We start from the raw sequence: 15,928 nt of genomic DNA, 5'->3' as shown, positions 1-15,928 counted from the left end.
GAAGCTTTTTCAATATTATATGCAACAAGCCATAGTTGCAGCTTATTTATCTTATGCAACTAATAACCGTTGACAAAGCCAATAGTCCTGACTTGTTGTAGGTATGATGTTACTTGTTGTATCACATATCTGGAATGGATGTAATGACAGAAACAGCAAAATACAAGTGGGACTGCACACTATGCTAAACACAGATTTTTAGCCTAAGCGATTTAAAGCCACGCCCCTAACCACACTGGCCACGCCCCCTTGAGAGACCCCACAGTTTTTTCGTCCCACTTAAAGCCCTGGTCATGGTTTAAGAAAAATAAAAAGGGGGAGAATGTATGTATACGATGTTGAGCGTTGCTTTCACAAGCACTCTTATTCGGGTGGAAGGCACGCTCCATGTTTGTTTTGTTTTACATTGAATGGGTTCTCGTGCTCCCTCGTGTTGTTTTTCAATGGTGGGGATTCTGATGCGGCGTTATAGAACTGTGGTTGATTATTATGTACTGGACTACGGACCTATGAACATTGGATTAAACAATCTCCTCCTTCCAATGCATCTTTCTTTTTATTGAACGGACGATTTTGCCTTTCCCGCAGCGCTATAGCTTAAATTGCTGACCTCCCCCACATCAGACTTTGCAACTCCCCTCTTGCTTCCTCCCTAACTAAGCATGTGCTCTCTCTCTGCTGCACCCCACCTCCTACCTACCAGTAAATCAACAGGGATGTGAACCTGACAGGCACCTCTGTGCATGGTGCCAGCTCATAGGCCAACAGCGACAGGAGCAAAGCCGGGGGCCCAGGAAAACTGGCGCCATAGACGCAGCAGCCTTTGCCTTTGCTCCCAGGTCACCCTTGGTCATTGCTAGACGCCTTGCTACCTTCCCAGGCCGGGCGCGATTGACTGCGTGTTAAAAGCGTAATCGTGGTAAAGGCATGCGTGCTAAATGCATGGGCGGTAAAATTATATCCGTGGTAATGGGTTCGTGATAATGGCCACATGTGCTTATGAGTGCATTGTAATGACTGTTTCCCAAGGGAATATTGCTTTGATTAAAACATTTTTTAATTTTTTTTATTGAATGAATCTCTCACAAATCAAACTAGATACTAAGCCACAAATGTAATTTAAATAGATTATTATTATTATTATTATTAAAGGCTTTTATAACGCGCTCTGTTACTAAAGAATAGTATCCTGGCGCGGTAAAGGCGGAGCAGACTGGGAGAGGACAAATATTAAGGAACATAACAAGAAAAATTAGACTTTAATATTAAAAAGGTGAGTTTTTAGTCCTTTCTTAAAAGCACTGAGAGACAATGCAGTTTTTAAGTGGAGGGGAAGGGCATTCCAGGACTTTGCTGCTTTCACTGAGATTGATTGGCCGCCAAGTCTGCAATATTTAAATTTGGGGACGGACATCTGGCACATGTTGGCTGATCGCAGAGGGCGATTTGGGACATACAAACAGAATCTTTTTCTCAGATAGACAGGGCCAGTTTGATAAATGGCTCGGTAGGCCAACACTAGAATTTTAAACAAAATCCTGTGGGCGACCGGAAGCCAGTGGAGGGCACAAAGCAGGGGACGGGCACTGGAGCGCCTAGGTGTGTTAAACAAAAGTCTGGCGGCGGCGTTCTGAATGACCTGAAGGCGGTGAATCAGGTATGCCGGCAATCCACAGAACAGTCCGTTCGAGTAGTCTAACCTAGAGAGAACTAAGGCACGAATGACTGTCTCTTTTGCTTCTTTTGGTAGAAAGGGAAAAAACTTACGTAAAGTTTTTAGGGTGGCAAAACAAACCCCCGTAAGTTTCTTTATATGGTCCTCGAACTTAAGGTTCTTACCAAACCAGACTCCTAAGTTTTTCACTGGGCCAGATGTGGCTTTTGGAGGGGGGAGGTCAGCAGGCCAGAGACGCTCACTAAAATCCTCAGGAAAAGAGCCGTACAGCAGAACCTCGGATTTACTTTCATTGCATTTTAATTGTGCGTGTGCTAGCCATTGAAAAACAGAGGACAAACAAAGTTGGGCATCCGACAAATAGATCAGACCAAGTGGCGTCAAAAGATAATTTGCATTCTTTATTGGCAATTTAAAATTCTGAATTGCCCTTCAGCCCTCTCATCTTCTTTTATGGCGATGTAGTCTAGCCATATCCCCAAACAAATGCATTCATATCCAATTGTAACTTTTTGAAGTTACTGTGCATCATGAGTGGAAAGGGTATAAAAAGCAAATTATAGTTGGAAAGATCTCACATCTTAACCGGGTTCGATCTTCCCTCCATTTCCAGAGAGAAGGAATTCCAAACCTTTAAATGTTCCTTTGTCTTCTGTAGCTTTTTCATAAAATGAGTCTAAATTACAGCTGTGAAGTTGCTACATTATTTAGTGACCAAATAATAAACTCAAAGTTTCTATTTGAGCAGGATTTGCCCTCCATTCGAGTACTTCCTCGGGACCATTGTTTTTTAATTAATTTACTTAATATTAGGGGAGGTGTCCATGTGATTTTCCTTGAATTGACATCGACATTCTTGGTCCAAATCGAGGTGTAGATAATTAATTATTAGCGTATGATCTGAGCTTGATTTAATAGTAACTCAAGCAAAAGCATTGGATAATCATTTACAATTGCTGAGCGTGCTAAGGACCCAACACAGCATAAAACAAGCATTTGCAATGCAACAGGTCTCGCCTTACACGAGTTTGAGCAATTGGCATTGTAAATGACCATGCCTTTTATTTATGTTTGTGTTTTTGAAATATAAATAGAACGCATTGTCATTTGCAATGCCAATATCTTAAACTCACATAAATGCGAGACCTATTGCACTGCAAAAGCTTGTTCTCTTTGCCCCTCTTCTTTCACATCACCTGCTAATCGCTTCCCTTTCTACATCATTTTATTTAGAATGTGCTCCATATTCTGACCTTGCCCAAGCCTGGCTCCTAAGTAAAGGTATTACCAGTCAGAGCGCTGGTTACCATGAGACATAACCTGAGTGGGCTTCCAAGGGCCATGGCAAATCAAAATACATATATTGCCAATGTATTCTACAGGATACACCATTTTAAAATGAAACTAAACACTACTGACAGACTGATTGTTCTTTCAACACGCAATCAATTAGGTTTTTACCTTATTTGAGCACAATTGCCCTTAAACATTGACCACTTTTTTCTTACTAAATGTCCATCTAGCCAAGACAATGCTTTTGGAGTCAAAATTTGAGATGGGTCAGCATTTTATCTTCTGGAGATTCTCATACTTTAATAACACCGTGCTCCTGGTGCAGGACCAGTAAAGTGTACCAAAACCTTTCAATATACAAATGACAAGCTATGGGCTTTGTGAATGCTTATTTCATTGAAGACTTTGGCATTTTAATGATCCTCATAGTTAGGTGACAATAACGTTCTAAGTAAAATACCCCAAAGTTTTAAAAATACCACTAGTCAGTTCTGGTGAAGCTTCAACAGGCGTTCAAGGCCAGGTTTTACTAAATTTAAATACATGATCCCATGCAGAGGAATATATAGTTCGACAAAATACTTCCAAATGCCAATAGTTTAATGTATGGAATCTAATGTTTTAATGGAGAATAAACTATAAAATATCATGTATTTTGGGCAAATGAAAAGTCAACCGACTGTACCTGCAATCACAGACTGAAATGAAAGTTTAGATTGATGTCTCTTTAATTATTTTAAGTTGGTACGTATTTCAATTGCTTTAACTAATCTCAGTGGGTTACCAAGTTGTGATTTACTTTTACACGCAGTCCTACAATTTTAATAGTTGTCTGAGAGAGAAAAATGGTTTGTAACTTACGGGTACAGTAGCCAAGGTGGAGTTGCAAAGGCATGGAATGGAGGTGCAACAACAATAAAGAAGATAGCCATGTCAATAGAGACAAGGGCAATTACAGATGGTTGAGGCAGAGGGGCAGTAAAAGCAAGTAACAAAGATAGATGCTGGAGCACAGGGGTGGAGAAACACTTTTGAGTGAGCCTAGGACATAAGAGAAGGAACTTGGACATAGAGCCAGACATAAAATGCATGAAAAGTGACAGACAGCGTTATGGACCCAATGGGGCTGCTAGTCTTAGGCGTGGAAATTCTGATGAAGGCTATCATTGGGTATCCTGCATAGTTCACCTTGTTAGCAGCTGGTATACTTGGAATACTGCTCAGGGCAGTCATTAAATTAAATTCTCTCACTAGACTTGTAGCAAACGCCCCCAAGCTCATCCTACTAGAAAAAGAAAACACATATTACTTACTAACTTACTACCTATTTACCTCAAACCGTGGGTTCCAAAGTAGCTCCTCGCAGCAAAGCGCTTCAGGGGTAGGAAATGCTACATAATTACAGTTTTCAATTATTGCCCCTTTTGTTGAAACCTGGGTCAGGGAAGGCGAAGCGGTACCGGATGGAGGCCCGGGACAAACCCCGCCTGGGGTGGCAAATGCGCCCCCTACCGTAGCGAAGCCCACGAAAAAGGGGTGACCAGGATTGGTCACCCCAGGGCAAGCTAGGTCGCCCCAGGGCAAGCTGGGACCCCCTCAATCAGGGGTACGTTTGCTAGTGGCCCAGGGGGGAGGGGATTAAATAGGGGGCACATGGCCCAATAAAATCACTCATCTCCCCACAGCAGAGATGAAGTGAAGAGGCTCACCTGGCTGGAAGACCGAACTAGGCAAGACAGCACCGTGACTTCGGCAGCCTTTTGGAGCACCAAGACCCGGCGGAGTGAAGCACTCTTTGGGGGACAGCTCGGTGGGAAGAGCGTCTGCGGGAGTGGGGGGCTTTGTGCAGGCGAGCACTTCCCCTCTCCAGCGGAAACCAGCGGAGCGTCCGTGTACCCCGGCTCCCTCCAGACGTCCTGGGCTTGGAAGGCGTTGTGCTGGTGAGACCCCCCCCTACCCTCCTCTGGGGGAATGAAGGAAGCCCATGGAGAGTGAAGCAGTGTGTGGCAGCCGGAGGAGTGCATACACGGCACAAGGGCTCCGGGGCCAGGCGGGGCGGGCAGCCAGTCAGCTCTTAAATGGGCAGGAGCCCTATGGACTAAATGGGATTTTGCTTGTTTGGACCTCAGAATCGCCCAGCTCACCTTCCCGGCCTTCTGAGCGTCTGACAGGCAGAAGACGCAAATGGGAGTCATATTCTCCCCCCCCCTCTCCCGCTCCCCCGCAGGGGCAGCGAAGGAAGCCTGCGGAGAGCGCTGAAAGAGCGCTGCAACGAGGGAACAGGGATCCGGGAGCAGACAGGGCCGGCAGCAAGCATTTAAAGGGGCAGGAGCCTTCCTGATTTGAAGGGAATTCTGTTGTAGCCACGCAGGGGGGACGCAGGACCTCCACTGGTTTTTTGAATTCGCGGCAGCTAGCTTTTCAAGGGGCAGGAGCTCTAGATATGAAAGGGAAGTTGATTTTGTTGTTCCAAACACTGGAATCCCCTAGTAAGGGATATTTTGACTGAATTTTGAGCATCACTGGCCAATTACAGAAGGAGAAAATACAGGCAGCCTGGGCAGGACAACTTTAAAAAAAGCGCTCGCCATGACGTACACTTTTCTCACGGCCTGGCCTGCTTTCCTTCTTAAGTAAAAGGTTAAAGATAAGAAACCTTTTACGGCAGAAGAAAGTCAGGGCAGTCCGTCCAAGTGGGACGGACAAAAAAGAGAAAAGAGTATGTCACCATGACCTCTTTCCCAATGGCTTGCCACCGTTTAGCATAAATGGTGACACGGCCAATCGGAAAGAGGGGCGGGACTTAAAGCCCATAACTAAAAGCTACCTAAAATCATAAAATCTCGCCAGCGAGACTGCGCATGTGCGCAGTCTTATGCTATGCTCGACCTAAAAATGAAGAGTGGGGGAAACTCTGTTTAGACTTTTTTTTCTGTGGAAAAGTCATTAGAGGGTGTCTTCATCCTGTCCATGAAGTCATAACTAGAACTAACAGCCTCCTGTAAACAGTGGCCAGCTCAGATGCTTTTCCAACATTTATCAAGGTGCTAACGAGTGGGTAGCTTTGGGTATCTGAAATGTGTAACACGTGGTCCACTGTAATCATAAGGATTGCAAGATACTCCCCAGGTGTAAAGCTGTTCTGATCACAATGAATTATAACTGGAATAGGTTTCACCAGCCCTCTTGCTAGAATCTCACTATGCATATCAGTAAAGAGCAACCTGGGTCTAAATGTCCTGCATGCAGTTCGATTTATTTTTTAAGGATTATGCTTACAATAGCGGAATGTGGTATTACTTTCTTACTCATATCATTAATGAAAAATTGAACCGGATTTGGTACAATCTCATCCGTAATTTTCTAATAGATGTCAACCAACAAACCACCTAGTCCCATCACTATACATCTGTAATACCTTCTTCTCATCAAAACATGCTGCCTCCAGTCACAAACCATTATGCACATCACAAAAATGAAAAATGCAACAGATTAAATATATGCATCAACAGAGAGATTTTGAGCAGAAATTGAATACAGAGCAACACTTATGAACTATCAAATATGGCGGACACATATTACAGAACTAAAATTACGTCAATCATTAATGGATTTCTTAATAAATTATCCAGGCAGCTGCAAAGTCCAGGAAATCTTTAAAACTCCTGTGCACTGCCAACCATCCTTAAATCAGGGCAGGATCCTGATACAAAACAATAAGGGATATTTCAAGGAAATGAAGCATTAGCATTATTATTGAACATGATGCCTTCCTAGGCTGTAGATAGTCTGATTGGTTGGTTTCCGTTCTTAAATAGAGTTCATAAGCTTGCCTAGTTGCTTCTATGCCGCACTTAATAAAATAACCTGTAAAAAAACTCTTCTCAACTACACTTCACCGAAGCCTTATGTTACAATATGATGCACTGACTTCTAATCCAGTTATAACATTGGTATTTGTGCTCAGCCAGTGGCACGCGCATCGAGCAGTGAGTGCTAGAAGGTCACCTTTTTAAATCTTCTTGATCTAAAACCGTTCCTTTGGGTCACAGGGGCCAAAGCTATCATCTGGTATGTTGTGGTGCTCATACAGCATCGAACCATTGCCAAAGCTCTTTTGGAGGTTCCTTTTACTCTAGAGAGGATCTGATTGTTGTGAAAATGCTTCTCTGTTGCATCACTCATCTTTATATGTATTTCAAGGGAAATGAACAAAGGCATCCCTTATTTGCTTTTCTCTGACAAAATGCCACCAACTTATTTGGAGACCCTGGACTACATTCTTTGCATTTTCATCTTTAACTGTGGATTGTTACAAAGTTACTTCCTTCTTCCACCATTTCTGGACGTATTGCGCATTTCCATTCGTTACCAATTCGTAAGTAATCAATGTTATGAGCCTTGGCTCATACTTTAAAGCTTTGTATGACGGAGAACCTTCCTTTATACACCAACTCTTTACTTGGTACGCTCCGACTCGCATCCGTCGTTCTGCTGCTGCTGCACATTTGATAGTTGTACCTCTGCTCAAACAAATTGCTTCTAAGTGGCCGCCACTTTTCCTTCTCAGTAGCTAAGAAATGGAATGCTATGCCCATAGAACTACTTTATAAAGCTAAGGAGTTAGGCCCATATGGGGCATGGGGTAGGCTGGACCCTATTATATCAAGAAATACAAAAACTTGCCTACACCAAACTTATTTTAAAAAAATCTTAACGTATGGATCAAACACAGACTTCTTTGGTTTGACCCGGTATTTTTATTTATACCCGTCTACTTTGTAATTCTTTTTGATCTATTTTTCAAATTTAAGCACAAAAAGGAAAAACTGTACATTCAATACATTTCCATTAATATACAATGCTATTTACAAACATATATTTACACTCCAAATACTCTCTAGAAAAAAAATAAACAAACATCCTACATCTCAGAAACAATACATTATACAAACAAACATCATACATTTATGTTTTCCTTTCAATATGACCTTTAGGATTGTATGGAGACATATTCATGTCTCTAATGGCTAGTTCAACATTCATGTTTTAAATTTACCATTGTGTGAAGTTTGTTATTATACTATTAAAGTTACTTAATGCTAATATTTATGCCTCACTTCACCTATTTTCTTTTTCTTATGTTGCCCTGTTTCTTTCGCAAACTTTGGTTCACCTCACCTTTCTCTTTATTTACTAATCCTATATCTTTACTTTTCGTTTTATTATTTCATGTATTAATGAATATAACCTTTGTTTTTATTCACTTTGTGTATAATTTGCACTCACTTCAATATTATTATGGGGTATTTTGGTATAATATTTTTGTTACAATAAAACACTTTGGTTATTGTTATTGACAGCCGTGGAAAAGCCCTCAGCCAGTTGGCCATTTGGGCAAAACACGTGTCAGCTGATTTTTCATAAGTTTTCATTTCAAATTCGAAATATAGTGCAACCCATTTGGCTACACAGTAAAGCTCCAAGTCGGGAAATCAGATTAAACAGGTATTTATTACCAATTTAAAGTCAGGGTAATATAGATCCATCTCAAGAACATCATATAACAATACAGAATTATCAATGGACTTCCAGCTCTACGAACAAAGTTAATTCTCAATAATTAGTAACCTATGAGAACCTCAGTAACAAAGGCACAAAACATAAAAACCACAACAGAATAAGAGTATTGAAAAGTTCAATATTTCTGTCTATGATGCATGAAGATTTCTGACTCTTCAATTAAGTTCCTCTATAAGTTGCTATACAAGCTATGATTAGATCCATATAATGAAAAGAAAAAGGTGTCAGCATGAAACTTCAGAACTAAAATAAAGCATAGAACCGTAAGGCACAGATGTCTAAACCTCTCCGCTCCTAAGAAGTCTTGGCGTAGTGTGCAGCATGCAATCACAAGCATTTCCTAGTTATTGTCTCAAAGAGACTAATAAATTATTGTCATGGACCCAACTAGAGGCCACCTACAAAAAATTCTTTCTTTAACAAGACACAGTCATAATTCCTTCTTCTTAGATGTATGTTTCGAAAACACACCAATAACTCTTTGTCATTTAATCCACATATCTCTAGACAACCTTGAATGTATGCCTTCATTCCACACAGACAGTAAGCCTCCCTTCTGATCGTATTTTCTTTCAACCTTCACTCCCTTCTCCCTACCTTATTAGTTTCACACAAAGGAGCCTTCTTTCCATCATTAGGTCATCATATCAGGCATCTGGGTGTGGGAGAAAAATACTACATTCAAGAGAACATTTAGATTGAAGGTTAAACATTGCAAAACCCAACTTCTTAAGGCCTTTGTACAAGTTAACAAATGAAGACCGTCAATACAAGTTATAACTGGAAAAAAATTAATGCACAAACAGTCCTGTAATAAGAGTAAATGCATTTTTCATGTATACATATTCCATTAAATAACAAAGCAAAACATGTTCTTATGAATACATATAAACTATAACTCGTTAATACTAAGACAAAGCATTAGCAACACACATGTATAAATGTCTTGATTACAGAGCACATGCACTGCAATATATGGCTTTACGTGCACTTTTCTCTTACAGGTTACATTAAATCTAATTACTACATAAGGCCATAATATACATATGTGGTCTTATCAATGATAATGAGGGTAGAGACAATTTTATGCTGCTCCAGGTGTTTCGAGCCACCACAGATAACAATTTAATTTCATCAATCAAACCATCTAAAACTGTGTGGTCTTTCTCATTTTTTGTCTTGTGTACTCCAGATGTATTATATCATTATAGGATCTGTCCTGACTCTCCTCTCTTTTATCTATTCACTCCCTGTCTAAGTTGAGCATATTTATATCCCTTAAAGAACAAGAACAGGGATGTCACACAAAGAGCAAATATCAAAATGGGCTTCAATATTGCACCCAATGTTCCACTTCCCAAATTTCCAAACCACTTTCCCACAGCAAACAATCAATTTCCGATAGTTTCCCAAACTCTCATTGCTTTCTACCTTTCTAAATCCTTCATCAACCCCAATATATTCCAAATATACTTAACCAGATCCTCACTCTTGTCAGGTATATAAGTACAGCATTGCTGGACCTTAAATATCTGTAAGACTCCGCCCTCTTTTGCGAGTAGAAGGTCAAACGCAAGTCTTTTCTGAAGAACCATCAATCTGATTAATACCATTTATAAGCAGTAGAGAATTTGCAGTACTAGTGGATAACTTATCCACTATTGTAGACAACTTCCTAATTGTACACTAGTTATCTGTGAGACCATATTTAAAAAAGAGATATTCTCATTTCTAATGTGTTCACTGTTTGGTATACTCAGGGACACTAGAATTATGCAGCAAATTATGTGTCAAGAAAAGGCAAACCATGCAGTATAATGTGGAACATTTTTTGACTTCATTATTTTATTGTTTTTACACAAAGTAATACTTTCTGGGCAAAGATTTCACATCATTAGTACCTTGTGTTTCTTTTCCAATGCCGGATCATCGAATTATAAACATGGTACATTTTTGGGAACACTATACCAAGATAGCATGTGCCATACCATCCATAAGGCGATTTGAAATATGCTTTTTGTCCACAAATGAAATATAACCCAGGAATCACAGGATCTTTTCCTTCCAAATAGCAGAGATATCTTGCTCTCACTTTAAACACATGTTCACAGTCCCTCTCCCCTAAACACAGTGGATCAGTTTAACTCTGATCAACATGTATGCACCATTTTCTTGGCTGCTTCCAATCTAAAGCAAGGGCAAGTATAATTCCTTCTTCCTGCTGTTTTAGTTATTCCGGACCTTACTTATGATTTCCTACATTCTCACTAGTTTCAGCTTCATTCTTCAGGTCTCTCCATCTGCCCTCAACTAAATTTAAAATGTTCTTTTCTACGTCAGACATTAAACAGGTCAGATTGTGTCCATGAGTGTAATCCGTAGCCAGTGTCTTAAGATATACACAATATCTGTCTGCAAATGTTTGACCTTTAAAATAATTATTCATATTCAAATGCTAAAGAATCTGAATTTCTGACAATACTGAATCAAAATTCGAAAAATAATACTGGCAATTACCTTTCCCATAGAATAAACTCATCAAAACACTACACATAGTCCCATATGTCAAAGGTATATGATGGTAGGTAGTGCTGTCAACTACTGAGGCAGGCAACTGCGTGTACACATAACAATCTTTTGCTCTCATTGTTTCAACATACTCATATAGCAACTGAAAATACACATTCGAATCATAATCTCCTCTTGACATGTCTGTATGTAACATTTTAATCTTCCATATTGGTTCTTTATTATCGAGTCGACAGAATGTGAGGTAGTTGGTGAAACTGTTGAATTAATTTCTTCTGGCCATATATGTTGCTGGAGACGACCCTATAACTGTTGTTATAAGTACTACTACTACAACTATTAGTGTGCCTGTGATGCATCTACATTTATTAGAACTAATACTAGGTGTAACATCAGCTATAGAATTATTGTTAGTATTGTCTTCCATTTCTTTGCTAAAATCTAAACCTTTGGGTGAGACGTAGCAGCTACAGGTTCTTCTTGTCATTTACCACCTGTACAAACAGGAAAACTAAGTTTGATCAACAAGCAGCAGATTTTTTACAAAGTCCCTATGAGCCTTTCCTTCTTTTCTGCACCTTATTCGATGTCTCTCATGATGAAAGGCTCGAGTTCACTAATAATCAGTTCCAAAACAAAGTGTTTCACTTTTATAGCTAACACACAATACCCATGAAGCTTGATTACGTTGAAAATAAAATACCTCAAAGCACTCAGTCTTAGTAACAGTAGTTCAATTGTGAGTTCAAATAGTATTTCCGGTTCTTTTCAGATTCAGATGCATTTCCACTACAATTTCAGTACTGGATCAATTCAAACTCTTGGCAATTTGTGAAGAAATATGTCTACTTAGGAGTAGAGTCCCTCCAACAAGGCACTCTTGCTCTAATTGACCTTCTGAGTGGGTTTTCTTCTCCTACTCCAGCGCCACTCCGATCAGAGTCCTCTATTTCTCCTGGAATTTCAGTCAGGTCATCCTATCCCTTTGTGGCATCAGTCTTCCCTTCTTTTGACATTCACCAACTGCCACTCATGACTGAACAGCACTATGCCCTTCTTCTGGGTCTGACTCATGTTCTGTTACAGTCACAGAACCAACTTTGTTTCCTACCTCAGTAACCGACCCTTCAAGACCCTGTTCAGGCTGAACAAGTGCCAGCTAAAAAATATTTCGGGCCCCCAATAGTTGACTAATCCGTTCCTGTGGTCTTTCGACTACCACTGACTTTTCTGGGACAAACTCTGTTACCTCATTTAGGGGACACTGAACTTGGTGATTATGGGCAGCATGCACCCAGTTATGGAGATCTCCATGCATGGTGCCAACTGGAGTATGATTCAACATTTTAAAAGCCACTTCCTCATCGTATGTTTGAAACTCCACGCCTCTTGGTGTACAGTAAATAGTGCAATTCAGCTTGCACAGTAAATCATGTCCTAACAGGTTTACTGGACTTGAATCACAGACGATGAACTGGTGATTATCCTCAAAATTTCCTATTCTAACAGAGATTTCCTCTGTAATGGGATTTATCATCTATCGATCAGCAACTCCAACAACTTGGTTTGTTCTTCCCGAGAGGGTAGGTTCGGAACTTCCACTGATCTTACAGTAGAATGGGTAGCACCAGAATCAACCAAAAATGAAACATTGTGGCCATTTACCGCACCATTTACATAAGGGTCACTCTGGTCTACCTCTAGAACTGCACTATGCACGCAATCCACCTCCCGCTTAGGCACTGCCAGTCAGACTGATCGGAACAAAAATTGTCAACAGTCTCAAATATGTGATATTGTTGATATAAACCAGTTCCCTGACTTAGGTTCTGGTTTACATTTGGAACCTGATTAAAAATACATCTTGGGCCAACTGCACTGCTGTGGCATTGGGGGTTGTGAAACCTGCATCATCGGGACATGAGGTACATCAAGATTTTGTGCTTTTGGCCCAGGCACATTCTGCATCTGCATAGGATTATTACCTCGTTGAGATACAAACACTGTATTCTGCCTTTGATTTGCTGTATTAAGACGACATTCACGCTTCCAATGCCCCAACCTATTACAAATGTGGCATGGATTGGACTTCTTCAACGTAGCCATGTCAATCCCAGTACTAGGGTCTTTAGGAACTCCTCTACACTACCTTGAGATGGAAATCTATCTCCTCCCTGGGGGGGGGGGGAAGGGAAGGACTCCCTACTGATACACTCCCTGCATGGGAAGTACATTCGCAACTAAAGGTGGTCCTTGATTTACTCTCTGTGCTGCTTTAGTTTGTGCTACCATAAACCTTTCCTTCAAATTTTTCTGCTTCATCTCATTCTTGTTGCTGCAGTATTTTGCAAACCACAACATTTCTTTTCCAAGCATATCAAATGCTGCTGTATCATCAAGCTAATCTCAATCCTGTCACAGACCTGGACACAAAATGTCCCATATCCTTGGGTTCTAATGCTTGAATGCTTGTAACAATCTCTCATTGTAAACATGAATCGTTTCCTTGGATTTGTGAGTCGTACAATACATTTCATCCCAATCAACATCTTTGGGTGGCACCTTAGATTTCAACCATATCATCACTTGTTTATACTTCCTCATCACAATATCTGACACACCATTAGTCACTGGATCTCTCTCCGGCTCACTTTCAGGCCATTCATTCTCTATTTTGCATGCCGACCACAAATCACCTGGAACCACAATTTCAAACAGAGTATTTGAGTTGGCCCACAAAACTTTAAAAATGTTCACAAACCGCTCAACTTGTTTATACCAATCCACAGGCTTCTCTCTCAATTTGGGAAAATTGTTTGTGAATGATTCAAGATCACTTCACTGGGCACTTCTTGTAAAGGTAAAATCTTAATATGTAGTCATTTATCTGCCGAAGAAGGCTGTTCTCCTAACAGTCTGCTTGGATTCTTCTTCTTTGACCATCTAACTTCCCGTTTCTCCAATGTTCCCCAAGTTCGAATGCTTTGAATTAGATCCCTAATATACATTTTTAAACCTATAATCCTCAAGTTTCCTGAGTCCTGATCAGAAAAATCAAGTCAATGACTTTTCTGTAGAGCTCTAGTTCTTTCTAAATCTACCACGTCCTTCTGTATCAATTCAGCCAATTTCTCATGAGGCTGTCTCGCCTTTCGGGTTACATTCTTGCTCATAACCAAAAGCTTGTCTGGTTGATAAGCAACCGCGGTCCATGCAGGTAACAGTGGCCGGGTGGTGGGACCGGGTAAGGGGGGATTTCGAGGGACGATGAAGAGGGAAAATTAAATAAATAATTAAGTTTCCCTCTTCATCGTCCCTTGGAATCCCCCCTTACATGGCCCCACTGCCCCATCACTGTTAACTGCACGGACCGTGGCTCTTGATAAGTCTCAATCTGGTTTAACTCCAAACTTCCACTTATCATTTCATCCAATTCAAGTTTTAATTTGCCTATGTCTACAAAACTCACCTTCACAACTGACTGAATCATTCTCTGACTTATCTCTGTACTATGAGTCTCATTCAACAAAACATTACATTCCCTTTGAAGAAAGTTGCGTTCCTGTAACCGGTCCTCTATGTTCTCATCCGTCAATACACATAGTCTCTGGTGGCTTGGGAACTACCTCAACCTTTTGCTCTTGGGTATATTTGAAGAGGTTTCCCATATGAGTGAACCCAATTCTGGGAATCCCACAAATGACCTTAAAAGTCCAAATCTTGCCTGAATCATAGATGGATCTGCACACACAGCAGGATGATCCTTATGTTTGGAAACTAAGGTGACAAACTGTGCAATTGGTCTAGTTGTAACCCTTTCTGGGGGTCTTATCTCACTTCAATAAAAGCATCCCATATAGCACCTTCAGCGGTACTAGGGTTATATTTCGGAGCTACGTCCAATTGTGAGTGGAACCATAAGGACATCCAGTATTTTGAGGCAGTAGATTTATTCGGGGCTACAGGGTGACTAAGTACACAAGTTCCTGAATTAGCTTGTGTCATATTCTGGTTACAGTTCATAAAGGTATCTCCGACTGCATTAGTGCTTGTATTCATCAGTACAGTAGCAACCTCTTGATGTCCATTAAACATTAAACGTTCACCATCCCTAACTCATGTATCATTGTATAGAGGTGAACGCTCAGGTAGCGAAACATTTATACATGACTGCATGATGTTTCATAAGTTTTCATTTCAAATTCGAAATACAGTGCAACCCATTTGGCTACACAGTAAAGCTCCAAGTCGGGTAATCAGATTAAACATGTATTTATTACAAATTTAAAGTCGGTATAATATAGATCAATCTCAAGAACATCATATAACAATACAGAATTATCAATGGACTTCCCGCACTACGAACATAGTTATTTCTCAATAGTAAGTGACCAATAAGAACCTCAGTAACGATGGTACATTACAACAATCCCACAACAAAATAAGAGGATTGAAAGGTTCGATATTCCATTCTATGATACATGAAGAATTCTGAATCTTCAATTGAGCTACTCTATATGATGCCACACTAGGCTTTGATCAGATCCATATAATGAAAAGAAAAAGGTGTCAGCTTGAAACTTCGGTAGAAGTTTCAAACTAAAGTGTCACATAGCATAAAGCCATACAACTAAAATAAAGCTTAGACACATATGTCACAGAGGTCTAAACCTCTCCCCTAAGAAGTCTCAGTGTTGTGTGCAGCATGCAATCACAAGCATTGCCTAGTTATACTCTCAAAGACCCTGCTAAATTATTGTCATGGACTTAATTAGAGACCACCTTCAAACAATACTTTCTTTAACAAGAGACAGTCATAATTCTTTCTTCTTAGGTGTATGTTTCGAA

General features: G+C 40.3%; 1 protein-coding gene across 1 annotated transcript in view; it reads left to right on the top strand.

Annotated features, from left to right (window-relative positions):
- CTNND2 (catenin delta 2) overlaps window positions 1-15,928 on the top strand; it is a 3,070,130-nt gene that overhangs the window by 2,102,777 nt on the left and 951,425 nt on the right. The window lies entirely within an intron of this gene.

This window comes from Lissotriton vulgaris, chromosome 4_1 (assembly GCF_964263255.1).
Source record: "Lissotriton vulgaris chromosome 4_1, aLisVul1.2, whole genome shotgun sequence".
NCBI lineage: Eukaryota > Metazoa > Chordata > Amphibia > Caudata > Salamandridae > Lissotriton > Lissotriton vulgaris.
This window is presented reverse-complemented; position numbering and strand designations above follow the sequence as displayed.